General features: G+C 34.4%; 1 protein-coding gene and 1 long non-coding RNA gene across 16 annotated transcripts in view; one reads left to right on the top strand and one right to left on the bottom strand.

Moving 5' to 3' along the window:
* LOC107981239 (zinc metalloproteinase-disintegrin-like batroxstatin-3) overlaps positions 1 to 19,057 on the top strand; it is a 584,695-nt gene that overhangs the window by 265,301 nt on the left and 300,337 nt on the right. The window lies entirely within an intron of this gene.
* The window catches only part of LOC116416510, a 277,582-nt gene that overhangs the window by 34,183 nt on the left and 224,342 nt on the right, over positions 1 to 19,057 (bottom strand). Inside the window, exon 3 of the long non-coding RNA XR_004226897.2 lies at positions 13,009 to 13,359. This is a non-coding gene — a long non-coding RNA (uncharacterized LOC116416510). The remainder of the gene's footprint in view (positions 1 to 13,008; positions 13,360 to 19,057) is intronic.

The following is a 19,057-nucleotide window of genomic DNA, read 5'->3' as shown; positions in this document are numbered from 1 at the left end:
CCGTTCTTGCTGGTCCTAATCTGGTTTGTAAAGCCAGGGGTACTTGTATCCTTTTTGCTTGCCTTTTTCTCCTTTTTCTTTGACTTTCTTTTGACGACTTCCTGCCACACTGCCTTTTTACGTTAATTGTCTTTTTTTTTATTCCCTGCATTTCTATCCTGTTAAGTAGTCCTTACGAGATTCGGATCCCACAGTATACAGTTTCGTACTGTATAATTAAACTGTAGGTCCAGTCGAGATGCATGTGCACTACATTTTGATGTGATGCACATGCACCGCGACTATAGGGAACTTCTCTGACCGGTACCATTGTATGGTATCGGGCAGAGGGAAGAGCCATATAAGACCTGGATAGGACTTGAGAAGGCTATAATATAAAAAAAAGGATCTAAGGCTTGAGGTTGTCTGGGTTTCCGGCCCCTGAGTTCCCGAGCGTTGAAATTGCTTTAAGTTAAAAAGCTGGCGGACGAAAAAGCAGGTGCATGGGGGGTGTGACATCCGAGCCATCAATCCTGGCGGCGAGCTCCTGCGGTGACGAGGAGCGCGCCGAGAGCTGGGACAACCTGCGGTAGGAGCTGCGCGAGTTGCATGCCTCCATCTGGGAGACCGAGGAGTGGGAAGTCGACTTGTTTGTCCGCTTCGACGAGCACCATCAGACAGAAGGACACTAAGCCGACCTGGAGGCGATGACGTGGGCCAACCATATGGAAGATCGGCGAAAGGAGCAGGCCTTGATCGCTGGAGCTCGTTGACGAAGAGCAGAATGTCGCCGCGCACTCAAAGAAGAAGCGCCTCGACCGGCTGCGCGAAGAGCACGAGCGGCTAGAGGAAGAGGAGCACCTATACAAGTAGGCCGCACGAAGGGCACAAGCACGTCTTGCACATGCGCAGCACGAGGAAGAGATCGCTCGGAAGAAAGAGCTACAGCGCGTAGAGTACCTACGCAAGAAGAGATCGAAAGAGCTACGCTGCTTCGTGTGCGGATACCCGGGATTGCGACGGTCCCACCATTGCCCGGAGCGGCAAGCAGATCCTGTCGTCGACACCCCTGGATACTAAAAAGAAATTGTAAAAAAGGGATGTCGAAGGCGAGCAGATCAGTTGGAGGAAATAGAGTACCTCGGTTTTCTACAAACGCTGTGTTTTTCTTTTATCGTAACAACCCATTCTGCTTTTCCTTATCCTATTTGTGGCTTCATTAGGTCAGGCGCGCAACGGTGTTGTAAAGCTGCTTTGAGGATCTATGCAGCGTCTGGAAGGGGGGTGTGATGAGCGGACGCGAGTTCGTATTTCGCACGCTCGTCGCGTTGCGCGACAGTGCCATGCGTGAGAGCGGCGTTGCCAGCTCAACGATAACCCAGAAGGCGCGCGCGAGATCGGCGCACGACACAGATAGGCAGGAGCGCGAACGCGAGACACATGTGCGACAATCCTATCGGCAAAACACATGAAAATAGTTATACGGCGTGACGCGAGTCCAAAGCCACAAATGAACAGCCAGCACCAACCCCGTCAGCGGCCGGTAGCAACTCGAAGACCAAGATAGCGACGCGCGCGTACGGAGACTGTAAGTTGACAGCTAGATTACAGTACGATTAGCGGATTATCGAACCGACTGCAGACGCCGAAGCCGAGACTCGCTGCCACCGAGTCGTCGGCTTGTCTTCAGCTCGAACCGTGAGTGCGGAAGCGTCCTCTCGCGCTACGCGGTATTTGTAATCTTATTACGAGAATATACACCATTTCATTTAAGAATTCGAATGCATGCCTTGTCACTTTGCGAAAGCGCCGTTGTATATCAAGGCAACCTGGCTGCATTGAACGGGGTCAGTATTGCACTGACGGCTAACGTTCGTCGCCGACTCCAATATCAACGAGGAATAGCCGTGCGGAAGCAAGAATTGGGTAATCCTCCTCGTTGACGCGACAGCATCTTCACGGCTGTCGCGCTAAAGCCTGGTTGCGTTGTGAAAATGTGTGTGTATTCATTCGTAGACTCCTATATCTCAACTTCTACTCATCACTTATTTTCTTTGTTTTTACTGTAGCATAACGAAAAAACAGACCGTTTTGCTTTCTCAAAGAGAAAGCTTTGTAACAGTGCAAATTTTTGAATTAAAGATTTTAATGAATTTTGATATTTTGATGTATGTATGTATGTATGTACGTATGTATGTATGTATAAACGTATCCGTTTACTAAATTTTGTCCTCATTATAACTCTGGAACGGATTGATGTAATAAGCTAAAATTTTGTATGCCATTTGACTATACTTTAACTTAGAACTGATTAAATATTGGAGTTAAATGACTGACGTATCGATTTGTTATAATTACCGATTATCTACATAACACAATTTTTGAGAAAACATATTGCTAATTCAGTTAGCCACGGTTTTTACATTCTGTTAACGCGTTTTTTTTTATAGAAATTTTTTATTTTTCAGATTTTAGTTTTTTCTAATAAAGTTATTGATAAAGTTAATTTAAGTAAATTGTCTGATATATACCTTAAAAAGAATAAAATTCTAGCTTTTTACCTATCTTTTTACCTTAAAGAATTCGTAATATCGTTTATTTTGGAAAAATTTTGTTTATTTTACGTTTGTACATTAAAATTTCGAACAATGAAACGGTAAAACAAACTTTTACTTTGCCTCGCATATTACAACTTTTTTTAATTACTACTTTAAATTAAGTATATAACGCATTTAAATTAAAATAAAAAAAGATGGCGCTAAAAAGGCGCAATAATTTGCAAAAAATTAATACATTACAGGAATCTGTGTTACCGACACCTTATTTTATATTTGAAAAATTCATAATACCAAAAATGGTATTTTAAATTTATATACTTGAAGAAATAATTTACAAAAGTTCATCCATAGCGTAATGAGTAGAGTGCCAGACTGTCACGCAGAAGGTTGCCGGTTCACATCCCCGTAACGTCAGGGTTTTTTAATTCTTAAATTCTTTTAGATAACTATCTATAAAATATTTCAAAATATAATATTCATAATATATAAATTACGGAAACTTTCATATCCCAAAAACATAAATATAATGTTTATCAAACTTCGTAAAAATAAAATTCCCATATAATTTTTAAATTATTTCTGTACATATTTTAAAAATATTTTTGTTGTAATATGTAAATATATATGATCGTGATAGTATACTCAAATTGGTACACAAATTTTTGTGTCGAAAAGTCTGTCGATAGGAAAAAATTTTCAAGTGAAGATTAACCGTTCTAAATAGGGTTAAAGTAAAAAAATATATATACTCAGTGACGAAGATAAAGTTGTCGGGTACTAAACAATAAAAAGAGTTTTGAAGATTAACCAAAATTCAAGTGCGATGTCAGTGGATCAAAGTCGGCTAGTGAGACACGTGGTGAAGTGCTAGTATAGAGCACGTGGCAAGTTTGAGGTTAAACTTATGTATAAATGAGTCAAGAAAATAAGATTGAAGTAAAACTTGAAAAAGCAACCAAAGAAGCAACCAAAAAAGTTGCATTAAGTGAAAAATAAATTACTAAAAATCAAATACATGAAAATACAAGTGTTAAACAAGAAGAAAACGAAAAAATAACTTAACTAGCAAAAATTGAAGATATTTTGATACCTGTTTTTTATGGTGCAAATTACGCCAGCTGGAAAATCATATTAATGATTTTATTAGAGTATAAAGAGTGTAAAGATCAAGCAGTCAGTATGATAACTGAAACTTATAAAGATAAAGAAACAGATTGGAATAAGATGGAACTAAAAGCGAAAACAATGATAATTAGTACTATCTCGGATAAACAATTAGAATACGTTGGTGAATGCACAACGACATTTGAGATGATACAAAAGTTTGATAAAATGTAACTAACACAATCAACAGGCCTACAAATAATCTTTAGAGGTAAAATCGAATAAATAATGTTAAATAATTATAAAGTATTAGAAGAATTTTTTGTCAAGTTTGAAAAAGTAAGAAATTAATTTAAAGCAGCTGGTGGAAAAATTGATGAATCAGAAAAAATGAGATATCTGATTAGAGCCTTGCCACCAAGCTACAGTTACATTAGGGATTTTATTGACGTTATCTCAGAAGACCAACGAACGATCGACTACGGTAAATCTAAGATAAAAGAGAAAAACATGACTCAACGAGAGGCTGAACGTAAAACCAACGCTACTACCTTTGCGGCCCAAACCAAAGGCAAATGTTTCAACTGTGGAAAATTTGGCCACTTCAAAAATGAGTATACGAGACCACAGCAGCAGAGCTGCCGGGGAAGAGGTGTTCAATCCAATCAAGGTCAAACAAATCATCAAAGAGGTTTTCATAGACGCAACAACAGAGGTGGATTCTACAGAGGTTGTGGTCGAGGCAGAGAACAAGGTCATCCCAGAGGTGACAATTCAAGCGAACAACAGGGCAACTACACGTCTGAGACGTGGGTAACGCAGGTGTGTAACCTTACTAATTATTTATCTTCTACTTCGACTCTCGAGTCTGGTAGAGATAATATAACAAGCCAGATAAATCATGTAACTGGTTATAGCGCAAATTGTAATGAAATTAATTGGTTATTAGATAGCGGTTGTACAGATCACATTATAAATTATTATAGATTTTTTGATAAATATGTTAATTTAAAAAAAAAACCAATTGATGTAAAATTACCAAATGGTAAAAAGTTGAAAGCAACTAAACTTGGTAGTATACATGTCTATTTTAAAAATGATTACAATCAAAAATATGTTGATTCGAAAAATGTTTATTACGTTGAGAGCATTAGACAAAATTTATTGAGTTTTTCTAAGATAACAAAAAATTATACTATAGTAGCAATAAATGAGAATGCCAAGATTTATAATTAATCTAGAGAATTAATAGCTGTTGCAAATGTAGTTAATAATTTATATACTTTAAAAAGCTTTGTTTCAAAAGGGTTAATAATCTAATGCGTACCAACACACTGAAAATTAATGATAAAGAGAAATAGCATAGAGCATTAGGTCACATAAATTTTCAATATTTGAATAAATTAGTAAATAATAAATTAGTAGAAGGATTGCCAAATAAAATTGAAAGCACTGAAATTAAATGCGCAGATTGTATTGAGAGTAAAATGGCTAATGTACCTTTTGAAAATAATAGAACAAAAACTACTTAAATTGTAGAATTAATCCATATTGATTTGAATGGTCCACATTGCACAACTGGCTATGGCGGAGAAAAATATTTTTTAACGTTTGTTGATGATTACAGCAAATACACTAGAATTTTTCGTATTAAAAGTAAAGCAGAGACTGAAAATTGTTTAAAAGTTTATGAATAAACTGTAACTAATATTAAAGTTTTCCTTATACACATACACACGTGCGCACACACACACATATTTTAGTGTTGAAATATCAAAATATTTAAAATTATGTACGATTCTAATTGATTTAATACTGAAAATCAGATCAATATAATTAATTTTCAAAAATTTACATTATATAAATAATACAGTTGGACACGCTTGAACGTTAATGTGACAGTTAAATTTTAATAATAAGTATGGGGTATATTAAAAAAACAATTTTCTATTGATCTGTTATCTGTGTATTTTATAATATCGTATCTATTGATTTATTATCAATACGTTATTATAAAATACTATACTGTTTTAATCAAATTTTCGTTTTAATAAAGTTTTTCTTGCTATTTTGATTTGATAAATAGACAATGTCATTGTTATTCACATCCATCGGTATGTTTTTTTAAAATGATGAATGAAATTTTCTGTTGTTATATCAGCTAAGCTTATTATCTTATTATCTACTAGAGGGGGTACCCCCTGCTCGCTTCACTCGCCAACCTCCTAATTTGAATTTTCGTTTTTAATTGTATAATTTTATAATTTCTAAACTTTCTCATTACAATGTTGATTGTTTATCCAAAAATAATTAATTTTCGAATTGAACTCGCTTCGCTCGCCAACCCCCAATTTTAAAATAGGTAGTAATTCATAAGTTGAAAATATTTCTACTGCAGTTCTAATTTTAATTGCATTCGATATTCAAAAATCTATTATGTTCAAACTCGCAGTGGTTACCTATAATATAATGCATAGCAACCGTATCAACAACATGTAACAACAAATTCTTGGCAGCTTTGTATTCACGTTGCGTCAAAAATTTGGTTACCTTTGAGTTAAATTCGAAGTTTTAATCGCGATTTTTTAATGCTATATGCACAAATAGTTTGCTTATTCCTATAAAACTGAATTTAAAATTAAATTGCGAGTTTTTATGTATAAATTATTCTGCGGGATACTAAATCCAGGCTGCAATCATTTGAAAGAGAGAATGAGAGAGAGAGAGAGAGAGAGAGAGAGAGAGAGAGAGAGAGAGAGAGAGAGAGAGAAGGAAAGAAGAAAAGTGAGATAAAGAGAACCATGTTTAACATTGAAAGTTAAGTATTTTCAATCTATAAAATTTTGACATAGTAGATAGACAGAATATCCAATAAAATGCCAGAATGTGAAATAGAAAAAAAATCCTTGGAGATGGCAATTGCTTATTTCGTTGCTTTCCGTATTTTTGGTTTGATACGAAAGAAAATCATATGAAAATTAATGCCAAAATTGTAAATCATGTTTATGAGAATTGGGAATATTTTGAGCCATTTATCGTAGGCGACGAATCTTTAAAAATTACTGATAGAAGTACTTATGAAATGCATATGTCAATGAATAGTACGTACGACAGTGAAGTGAAAATTATAGTATTTGTTCGTCTATATTCAGTTCGTATTTCAGTTTCCAGTACAAATTTTATAAATCCTATGTATTACGGTCGCGATTCTGTTACTTTTAATGAAAATGAATTGAATTTATTTTTATCTGGTCCCATAGACACAGGACATTATGACATACAAAATTATAACAATTTAAATTATTGGGCTAATTATAAAAAAAATTCCTATAAAAGGATTCTTATAATACTATCATACAAACTTTAAAATTAAAAAAATTGAAATTGATAATTCAAACACTGATTATCAAAAAAAGAAAAGGGAAGGTGTGTTCGAAAATTAGTTCAATATGCGAAGAGAGAGCGAGAAGGTTCGAGAAGCTTGTCATCTTAATTTCAAATTCGATGGTTTTCGCTAGCCCGCACGGCACCAATGAGGTTGCCATGGCAACGCGCGCTCGCTCGCTCCTACTCTGTCTCTCTTCGCCTGTTTCGCGAGCGGTCTTCTGCCGCTTTCGCGGATTTCTGTAGTTCAGTACGTATTGCCGAAACACTGTGAGGCACGTACTCGCCTCACAGTGTCGTCCGTAACAATATCGTTGTTCACGCGTCGGTACTTTAATACTGTAACCTTCATTTATTTTCCGTAGTTTTAAACACTTGTAAATACTCTCTATATTTCAATAAATATCAAAGCCTTTTCTTACGGCATATTAATTCAAGTTAACGGTTGAGAGTGGTTTTGTTTATTGCCAACTAGTCCTTCGAGATCCACAAGTCTCTAACATCAGTTCGAGAGACTATAATTAAGGTGACTTAATTGAAAATATGAGTGAAACCCTTCGTTTAATAAAAAACGGAAAAAAGACAAAGTAGAAAATATGAGCTCTTATTCTTTAGATAAAAAAGACAAAAAGATGCATTCAACAACATAAGTGAAGTCAGATTACAAAAGAAAAGGTCTAAGGATATTGTTGAAAATATGACTGATAATAGATTAGCGAAAAGAAGGTGTAAGGATGTAGTTTAGAACATGAAGGACGATAGATTAGAGAAAAATAGATGCAAAGATATAGTTGAAAATATGACTGAGATTAGATTAGAGAAAAAAAGGTTCAAGGATACAACAGAAAATATGAATAGCAATCGTGTTAACAAACGTCGCCAGATTTAAAGGGCGAATAAACTATTTTCATTAAAACATTCTTACTTAGACTTTGATGAAATGGATTAAAGATGTCCTTATTGTAATGCTTCTTTTTGGTCCTTAGAGTTTTCTAATAAAAGTTATTGTCATAATGGTAAAGTAAAATTACCACCGCTCAGTGAATATGATTATAGTTTGAAAGAATTATGGGGCATTGGCGAGCAAAGCAAAAAAGGGTAAAATATATATCATGGGCCGCCCAAATAAGGGACAGTTATAATGAAAGGCAAGCCAAAATGATAGGAAGGCCGAATAAGGGGAAGCCAAAATAAGAGGTAGCCAGAAACAGTAAAATTAAGTAAAAATCGTTAATTATTAACCCAATAACGAAAGTTGAGTTAAAAAAAGGCATAATTTTAACTCAACAACTCAAATTGAGGGGGAGCTAATTTCTGAAACGGCGGCGGCGTTGAAAGAGTTTGGACAAAAATCTCAATTTAATTACAGAGGAATGAGCTGAAACTTGGTTAAAATCTTCGTTTTTTAGTGTACTTTCGGAATCCAAATCCCTCGGAAAGATTTATTTGAAGAGTTCGAAATGGCGGTCTGGTATAACTCTAACAGTCACAAATATCATTACGGGAAAGCAGTTATATGTCCTTAAGACTCGCTGGAAGAAAAAATAATGAGAAAAAAAACTTATTCTTATGTATTTTTTCCCGCTGAATACGAATCTAATATTATTTTTGGCCTATGTAGCCCCTGTTCTTCCATAACCTCAAAAATTACTCCAAAAAGCAGTATTACGCTGTTAAGACTCGCAAAAGTAAGCAAAAAAATTAGATGAAGTAAAAATGTAGATAATCTTATAAATTATTTAAATACGTGCTTTTTTATAGAAATCGATTGCGTTACACGTACTATTGCTTATAAAATCATACTTTTTTAAATTTTTATTACAAACAACCCTCGTTAAGTCAAATATTATCAAACATTTGATCTGTTCGATATTATTAATTAAATGTCTTTAAATAACTAGAATATATCATATTCATATAAAAAAATTATAAGTGTATAATTTGTATTATATTTTTTGCTTACATAATTTCGACATAGAGGTTCATCAAAATAAAATTAAGTAGTCTGTCGTATATCATAACATTTTATTTAATGCACACAACAACATTAACAGTTATCTTTATTACTCGAAGAATCGTGATGTTTACTATTATCATTATCATCATCATTATCATCATCATTATTATCATAATGATCATCATCCACGGATAGCAACCTTATTATATCATCTGTTAAAAATCCATTTGCCTTTTTGGAAGTTCCTCTATAGATGACAAATACGGATTAGAATACAATAGTAACCTCTCAAACATATCTGTATTGGTGTCAATCCTAATAATATATTGATAATTATTATTATATAGTTATGTTGTTTAAATATTTTGAATACATTAATAGTACCAACTTAGACGTTTTTCTGGAAAATTTATTACGAAATCTTCTAACATTTTTATTGTTTGCTTCCTGTGCCTTTTCAGAGAGCACCCCATTAGGCAAAAACAGTCTTGCTGTCCCTCTGCAGTAATCACGAAAAGCTTCATTATCAATTCTTTTTCCAGAAGATATCACAGCTAGAATCGAAATCGATATAATAAACTCTAATCAAAACCTATAAAATAGTAATGGAAGTACCCATGTCCCGACGGAAATTGGGTGAGGTAGAAGTCCACCTCACCGTGTTTCCTGTCTTTCCAGCGTCCGACCTCCGGTATCAGTCTGTGCGTCCAACGACTTTATCCGTTTGTCGTCCATCTCGTCTGCCATTCTTCCATCGCCCTAGTCCGTTCTTCTGTCGCAGCGTCTGCCCTCCCAACGTTCGAACTCCGTACGTATAAGCGTTTCCGCTCACGCGCGAGGAGGTCTATCGGGATTACGCCCGCTATTACGAAAATCGCGTTTTCGGATACGATACGGTACGCGCACGCGATTCTTAGTGCCCCGGTTCGTTGAACGCTCGTCATAGCCTTTGCCCGTTTCTTTACCTGTAACGCATCCGCCCATACCTCCGCTCCGTAGAGCATGATCGAATGTGTGACGCTCATAAGAAGTCGCCGTATACTCGGTCTTGGTCCTCTCGTGTTGGCCATGAGCCTACTTAAGGCTTTCGTCGTCTCTGCTGCTTTAGCCGTAGCGTTGCGTATATATGCCCAGAAAGTCAGTTTCGTATCTAGAGTCACCCCCAGATACTTCGTTTCTGGTAATCGTATGTTCCGTCCCCACATTCATAGGTATAATTGTGTCTATACGTTTCCTTATTAGTAGCAGTAGCTCAGTATTTTGTAGCGCCGCGCCAGTTGGAGTCCGTGATCCGTCATCCATGTGCTTACGTGTCTCATAACCTGATTCAGGTTTAGCTGCGCCCGCTGAGTGTTCCGTGCAGTAATTACAGCCACAACGTCGTCCGCGTATGCGATTAGGCACGTGTCGTCCGGCATATAAAAAGATCTATTATTATTATTATTATTATTATTATTATTATTATTATTATTATTATTATTATTATTATTATTATTATTATTATTATTATTATTATTATTATTATTATTATTATTATTATTATTATTATTATTATTATTATTATTATTATTATTATTATCATCATCATCATTATTATTATTATTATATATATTTTTTTTTATCCGGAGAGATGGAGAAATGCTTAATGCACCATGATAGGAGTCGTGCGAGGCTCCCCGTGTGTGAGACTCTCCTGACGCGGGACAACGCCAGGCATACTCACTAAAACTCCACCTCTCATAGGGCCGCGAAAGCCCCCCGGTAATCGCTTTCGCATTCCTTGGGGGGTCGCCTGTCTTAAGCTGTGCTAGCCGTCAACTAGTCTTGTAAACAACCATCATTGTTTTTCGCGCGGAGAACCGTTTCCACCTACGCCGTTATCTCGTCTCAGTTCTGCTTGCTATCAAGCATCGTTTCGACGATAGTCTCGGGCGTGAACGCCCCTATCGTCAGCTCCAGTGCTCTACGCTTTTCAGCCCAGTGAGAGCAGTCAAAAAACGTGTGTCTCACGTCGTCCCGTTCGTAACCGCAGTACTTACACCCCGGTGTTGCCACCCTGTTCATCGCCAACAGGTAGCTCCTAAAGTATCCGTGACCGGAGAAAAACTGGGTAAGGTAAAAGTTGACCTCCCCCCATTTCCTGTCCACCCACTGACCCACATCTTTTATAAGGGTCCTAGTCCATCTAGCGTTTGGACAATAGGTCCACCTAGTCTGCCAATTGCGCATTGTTATTTTTCTTTCTTCCGCGGCAATCAAGGTGCTATTCGACGCTAAACGAGCCTCGTAGATCCGCTTGCGTTCAATCGCAAGAAGATCTACGGGGATTACCCCCGCGATTACCATCGATGCCTTGGACGCGACCCTCCGGTAGGAGCATGCTATTCTAAGGGCTCCCCTTCGCTGTACCGCCATAATCTTTTTCCGATACTTATTCATAGTCATAGCGTCGGCCCATACCTCTGCTCCATATAGCAGGATAGAGTTAATGGTCGCCATGAGTAACTGCCGAACTGTTGGCCTAGGCCCACGGACGTTAGCCATGAGTCGGTTAAATTGCGCTATTCTAGTCGTGGCTTTTCTACAGACGCGATCTAGGTGCTCCCCGTAGTTCAACTTCGTGTCTATAGTTATTCATAGATACTTGGCTGATGGTTTCGTCGTTATAGTCTCCTGCCTACCTTCATGGGTATGCTGGTCGGTATCCGCTTTCCTGTCAATAAGACAATTTCGGTCTTATCAAGTGCTAAAGTCAATCCGTGGTTCGCCATCCACCATAGCACTCTGCTCACGATCGCGTTTAACTTCACTTGCGCGATGCCCACATTCCGTGCTGTTATAACCGCGGCCACGTCGTCGGCGTCTCCAACGAGCATTACGTCCCCCGGCATTTCGAGTTTCAGAAGCCCATCTCAGGTCCAAGCCCAGCCCCAAGCCCAGCCCAGCTTAGCTCTTCCCTTACATATCAGGCATCAGCCGCACTTATTTACACACGCTGCAAGCGGATATTGGGTTTTCTCAGATTTCGGACACGCTAATATAGCGGTACCTTTTCATGGTACTTCAATTTTTTGCGTCAACTAGACGACGTAACTTTTTTAATATGCGATTTACCGCACGCTCGTGCAAAAATGCACTTTCTAAATTTTGGATTACGCACGTTGTGTCATAAAATATCGTACGATAATATTATTCTTATTATATTTTCTTCATTCGTATTATATTTTGCCTATCCTGAATTTACTAGTTGATCAATGATTACTTCACCTAAGATTTTTCAACTCTCTGTCAAGTTGCGATTAAGTTGGAAAAATAAGAAAATAGCGGCGATTTACGCATCAAAATCACTAAATCAAAAAATTATAAAAATTTATCAAAAAAGTCACAATTAAATTTATTCTTGTAGATTACTACTTTGCACTCAACAAAGACGCATTTGAATTTGCGTCGAAGACTAATTCATTTCAATTTTGCCGCGAATACTATAGTATATATATTTTGAACTCTCGCGTCGAAGACGTACATTTGTAGTCCCGCTGCGATGACTAGTACATTTCTCACTTCGTATACGTTTGATTCTCTGGCAACGAAACTATTCAAAATTTTTCAAAATTCCACACCATCTATTTAAGTATTCACTTCTATCGGCTGTCCCCGAGACAGCCACATTTTTTTTTGCCTTCGCAACCAATATTATAAAATATTTTGTTATCAATAGATTTATAACTATGCATATTAATAATAAAAGCTTAACAAGAAGAAAGTTAAAAAAAATAACCTTATTTCATTGTAAAACGATATTTTTACAATTTTTTTTGTACTTAAATTTTAGTGAATGAACTGGTTATTCGTGAACCTATCTATTAAGGTTGTGCTATTCCTTAAGGACCAAAATAATTATTTGTTAATTTCCTCATGACCCATTTTCATCAGGAAATTTAAACAAGCTGCCAAAATTACTTTCTACACGCTTAAACACGTTTAATGTTTTCCTATGCTCGCATGCCAATAAAATTAATAACTTACCTTTATATAAGGTGGGTAAATATTACACTTTTGTTTAAAAACATTTTTTCTCAATAAAATATACGACTTCTTTATCAGATTTGCCTCAATTATCAAAGATAATGCTACTTGTGGGGTCATTTTGGTTTCTTCAATCTTTTTATCTATATTTAACAGTTCATAGGCGGACTTCGGATTACAAATTTTATCCACTTACTGTAGTCCACTTTCATTTTCATCTAATTTCAGTTTTTTTAGACAAATTACACAACTCATCAGTACTTATCTGAGTACTAAGATCAGTCAATCTTCTTTTTCGAGTTTTCTCAGAAGTCGACTCCAATGGTATTTGTGGTCGACCTCTGTTACAACCTACAAAGAATAATTAAATAAGACAGTTGTAATTGCTTGTGATCAGAAAGATTGTCGCACATCTGAACTTTCGACAAAAAAAGATAAATAATTACTAAAGGACAACAGATTACCCATACTAATAGGCCAAATTGTTAATTTGCGTCATTAAAAAATGTTAATGTGTCAGGCTCTTATATAAAATCTTATCTTATACAGATTATAGAATTATATATGTGGCGGTCCCCTCATACCACCACATGTGGCCCGAAGCGCCGCCAAGCGGAGCACCACGACGTGGCGAGCGCGAGGGGAGCTTAGAAGCTTAGTCACTTTCGTGAATCACTTACGGCCTGGTCGCCGAGTCGAACAGACCTAGTCATCCTGTACATAAATAATTATAATCTAGTCACAATCAGCTCTCAGTATTATCTTTATTCTTTGTACCTGGTCCGTTCGCCTTTCCGTACCTTATCTCCTATTAGGGAGCGTAGAAGTTAGAGATTCAACAAACCAACTCAACTCTCTAAATATATGTATAAAACGTATTGTGCACAACAACACAAAATTTTAATTAATAAACAAAAACAATTACCTGTTTGAATAGGTATATAACAACCTAAATTAAATGAAATATCAGAACCAACTAACATACTCTTTTTGAAACTCTGTAATATTTCTTCTGTTTTTGGGCAATATATTCAATTTTTTCGTATAATTATTGAAAAAAGATCTTTTGAGTTTTTCGTTAATATCAACGTTGATGTGCTCACTTCTGTCTAAATGAAACTTGTCCAAAACATACAGTACTACAGAATCTTTTTGTGTTATAAAATCTAAATTCTGATAATTTTTTAACACTTCTACCAAATCCTTTACCTTTATGGTATACCAACTCATATTTAAGTGGCTTAGAATAACTTTTCTCACTAACTAAACTCTAAATAAGTTGGCTTAAAACTAACCGTAACTGATAAATCGGCGTTAAACCTAATATTTACTTTTGTGAAATTTTGATAATTTTATATATTACATATATAAATGAATATATACATGTATAAATTTTGTATTAAAAATAATTTGGTAAATACTTAGAATCACTGACAATAAAAGAACGATACAGCACATAATACGCTGTAAACGTAGACTTAAGCAAAATCGTCTTTTGCAAGTATTAAAATGTATTCTGCTAAACGAATGTATTAAGTGAACCATATCCCGGCTGAAAATAATCATATGAAGAATCATATGAGTGCTGATATGATAATCATATGATAAAAAAATCCGGATTTGTGGAGATTTGAACCCTGAACCACAAGATTAATAAGCTTCAAGTAGGGGTAAAATAATTATTTATTTTTATGAGAATTTACGATATATCATATGACAATCATATGATTCTCATATGAGGATGCGGTCGAAAGTATTATATGATTATCATATAATTATCATATGAGCACTCATATGATTGCTTATATGATAATCATATAAGCACTCATATGATTATCATATGATTATTTTCAGCCAGGTATAACGTAACATACTTTTGCAAAAAAAATTTCTTTATAGAATAATTATTATATTAAAGATTTTATTATTTATTTATTAAAAAAATACATTTTTATATTTTAATATTTATCAAACTTGACAAATTTTGATAAAACTTGTAAATACAACTGAATTAATAATATAACTATTTAAGTGGATGTCTGAGACAAAAAATAAGCCAAACAATAATTGAATTTGAGATTAGAAAGGTAAAATGTTGTAACGGGGTGATTCGACAGCTTATCGTGCGGCCGCGAAGATGCCGCACGTCATCTCCAGGAGGTTAATTTCCCTCTAAATATATATAATCTAAAATCTCAGCGCTCGTTACAATGCATAGTCATTAAGCTAATTCAAAGCTTTGTAACCAACCCTGCAATTTTGAATCACGTTTATCTGCATTAATGAGGTATTATTTAAAGTTCGAGACAAACGTTTTAGAGGATGTAAAATAAAATAAGATTAGTGATTAGTGGGATAAAATACATAAAAATAAGCTTTGTATTTAATTTTTTGTTTATATTTGCGAATCTTACCCTAACAGCACAAAAATATTTAAAAATATTATATTATTTTTAAAATATTTGACATCACATATGAAATGTTTCTGCAATCATTTCAAGCATATTTCTAAAACTTTATTGTAACAATCTTATTTGTCTTAGGCTAAAAATATTTCTGAAAAATATTGCATAAAAATATTTTAATATCGTTTTAAAAGATTTTCAAAACATTTTTAACATATTTCGAAATATTTTTTATTATTTTTAAAAGATTACAAAAATATTTCGTTGATAAATTGCTGTCAAAACTCAGAGAAACATTCGGAATTATTTACAAAATCTATTAAAATATTTTTAAATATTTATAAATTATTCTAAAAATATTGATATACAATATTTTAATGAAATATTTCAAAATATATACAAAAAATTATATGTGAATTTTATTTTTGCAAGGTTTTATGAACATTTTACTTATGTTTTTGAGATATACAAGTTTCTGTGATTTATATATTAATATATTGTGAATATTATATTTTGAAATATTTTATGGATATATATCTGAAAGAATTCAAGAATTGAAAAACCTTGACGTGACGGGGATTTGAACCGGCGATCTTCTGCGCGACAGTCTGGCACTCTACTCGTTACGCTATGGATGAACTTTATAAATCACTTTAAAAAATGTTACTCATATACCACTACGATAATTTCGCAATTGTATACTTACTATTTAGTTTTGTAAATTATTTCTACAAGTATATAAATTCAAAATACCATTTTTGGTATTATCAATATCTCAAATATAAAATAGGGTGTCGGTAACACAGATTTCTGTAATGTGTTAATTTTTTTTGCAAATTAATTGTTTATCGGTTTCAGATTTTAAGGAATATTTAAAAAAAGTTGCAATATGCGAGGCTAAGTAATTAACATTTTTATTACCTTAAAACGATTATAAAATATTTCCTAATATTTTATCGATATATTTCATTCTAACTTAATCAAAATGTTTATCTACAAAATATTTCTAATATATTTTAAAATTAATTAAGAAAATGTATTGAAAACCTTGTCACATTATTATATTTGTACGGAACATTATGGAATATAATGAGAAAATATAATTTTTTAAAGTTGTATAGTAAATTTCGAAACAATTGCACAGAGTAAGCGATTCCCGCACGCTTTGCTCGGGTGACAAAACACTCGTGCAAGGATCGCTTACTTTGTGCACATGTACCGAACTGTATTTTTTGACAAGTGGTGCGCTAAAAACGTGGTTTTCATGGGATTCGTTTTCTGTGTATCATATGCGAAACAACATTTTCATATATAGCTACGGGATGTCTCGTGTGATATTATTTGTTTCGCGCACTAGTTAAAAAATCTTGTGTTTCGCGTACAGAATACGAGCCCGAAAAACCGCATTTCGCGCAAGGAGTGTTAAAAAAATATTTTGTAATATTCGATGCTATATTTGTTAAGCTCTGTCAATTTGAGAAACTTTGTTTTACCGTCCCATTGTCCTAAATTTTTACGTACAAACTTAAAATAAACGATATTTTTCCAATATAAACAATAATACGAATTCTCCGCAGTAAAAATATAGATAATTATATTCTCTTTAAGGTACATATCATCAGGCAATATTTACTTATAGAAACTTTCTCAATAACTTTATCAGAAAAAACTAAAATCCAAAAACTAAAAAATCTCTAATAAAACGCGTTAACAAAATATAAAAAAGGACTGTTTTTTCATTATGCTACAGTAAAAATAAAGAAAATAAGACTTAGTGGATTAAAATCCACTGATAAGTAGAAGCTGAGATATAGGCATCTGTGAACGAACACACACACATTGTCACACACATACATCTATCCGTACAAATATTTTACAAAACCACTACATTTCTACTTATAACGCATCAAAACACACTTCCTAAATGTTTTTAAACAAACTCAGAAAATTACTATTACAAGGCTTACTTAAGTAGGAAACAAAATAAAAAAACATGCACCCGAATGTATGTCTTTGTCTGTAAGGGGGCGGGAAGCGGAGTTGCGGAAATAACCGACGCTGAACACAAGCCTTAGGTAGAATAAAGAAAGAATATATTGTGCTAACTCCAAAATATATTACACGAGCACACACGCGGGTGTGCAAGACGCAGACGAACGACGAAGTCAGAGATCGGGAGAGAGCTAGTGAGAGGAAGAAGTAGAAAGCCGACACTTACGGATCGTTGAGTCCACTCGCTTCCGGGAACCAGCTCAAGCCCCAGGACGTCTCCTTTGAAAACGAGGTAGCGTAGTCGCACGACAGGCAGGCTCAAGGTGATGACGCTCGAATACCCTCTCAGTAGAACCGTAGTCTCGAATCACACACACACACACACACACACACACACACACACACACACACACACACACACACACACTGTTCGATTTGAGGCGTATTGAAATAATTCACGCAGTCTAGTAGCGAAAATAGACGTCTACTCGGTAAGCAAGCTAGAACCGATCTGTCGCGCGCGAAGCCCTCTCTTTTTCCCCCCACTCACCGTCGAAGTGTGCTCACTCTCGTTGCTCTGCCGCTGCTCACCTGTAATATGTAACTATTGTACATAATTATGATACAATTATTGTATGCTGGAGAGGTTATGACGAGTTAACAACGTTCCTCGTCATAACATCAAGTTCCTTAATATTAATTTTATCAAAATTTAATTTACATTAAGCAAATATTATTGCTTATGTAACGTTTCTTATAATTAAGATTTCAGCAATTGTTTCAAAATAAATTTTATTTTCATAATCTTTTGATATTGGAAAAAAATGATAAAGTTAATGTATCATACATTCTAATTAAATGTTCATGCATTTTACTAATATTAAATTACAGATTGCATGGGCAAACATTAAATACAATACCGACTGAAAATGCTATACCAAAAACACCGCAATCATAATAATTAGTCTAATACTGTACTTGTTCAAAAAATATGCGTAAATTATCTTTATTTGCAAACAGCCTATCAATGAAAATTGTATGATTATCATCAAGACATTTTTTGTTAATACTATCAAAAATCGTATTACATTGTCTTTATACCACAAATAAATCCAGTGTTTGTTTGTACTTGAACCAGAAAAAAGTAATTGTATATATTCTTTGTGTCTATTAATAGGTTGAATATTTGACAATCTCTGAACATTAACTGCAGATTGCATACAAAAAATCGAGTAAAATTTTGAAATGTTGTTGAATTTAAGTTTATGGTTATCATTTAATTGACTTTGAGAATTATAATAATTTTCAATTTCTTTTAAAATAAGTACATCCATAGTATCATAAACGTATCATAAATTGTCGTACAACAGCAAATAATCTATTTTTTATTTTCATTTTTATTAGTTATTTCTGCACTAATTAATTGGTTTAGGTGATTTGCAGCATACATTTTTTGTACCTCTTCTTTAAGCAAATGTCACATCGACAATGGTGAATTGACGTAGAAAACTATAAAATTTTAATACATAACAAAATCACGTATGTTCTCGCCAGTGATAAATAACTATATGCATAGATAACTTTTTTGATCATATAAAATTTTGTGATTAAATAATCAATTTAACTCGGCGGCAAAAATTTAGAAAAATTAA

This window comes from Nasonia vitripennis (genome assembly GCF_009193385.2).
Source record: "Nasonia vitripennis strain AsymCx chromosome 2 unlocalized genomic scaffold, Nvit_psr_1.1 chr2_random0008, whole genome shotgun sequence".
NCBI lineage: Eukaryota > Metazoa > Arthropoda > Insecta > Hymenoptera > Pteromalidae > Nasonia > Nasonia vitripennis.
Note: the sequence above shows the minus strand (reverse complement) of the source record. Positions and strands in the feature narration are given on the sequence as shown.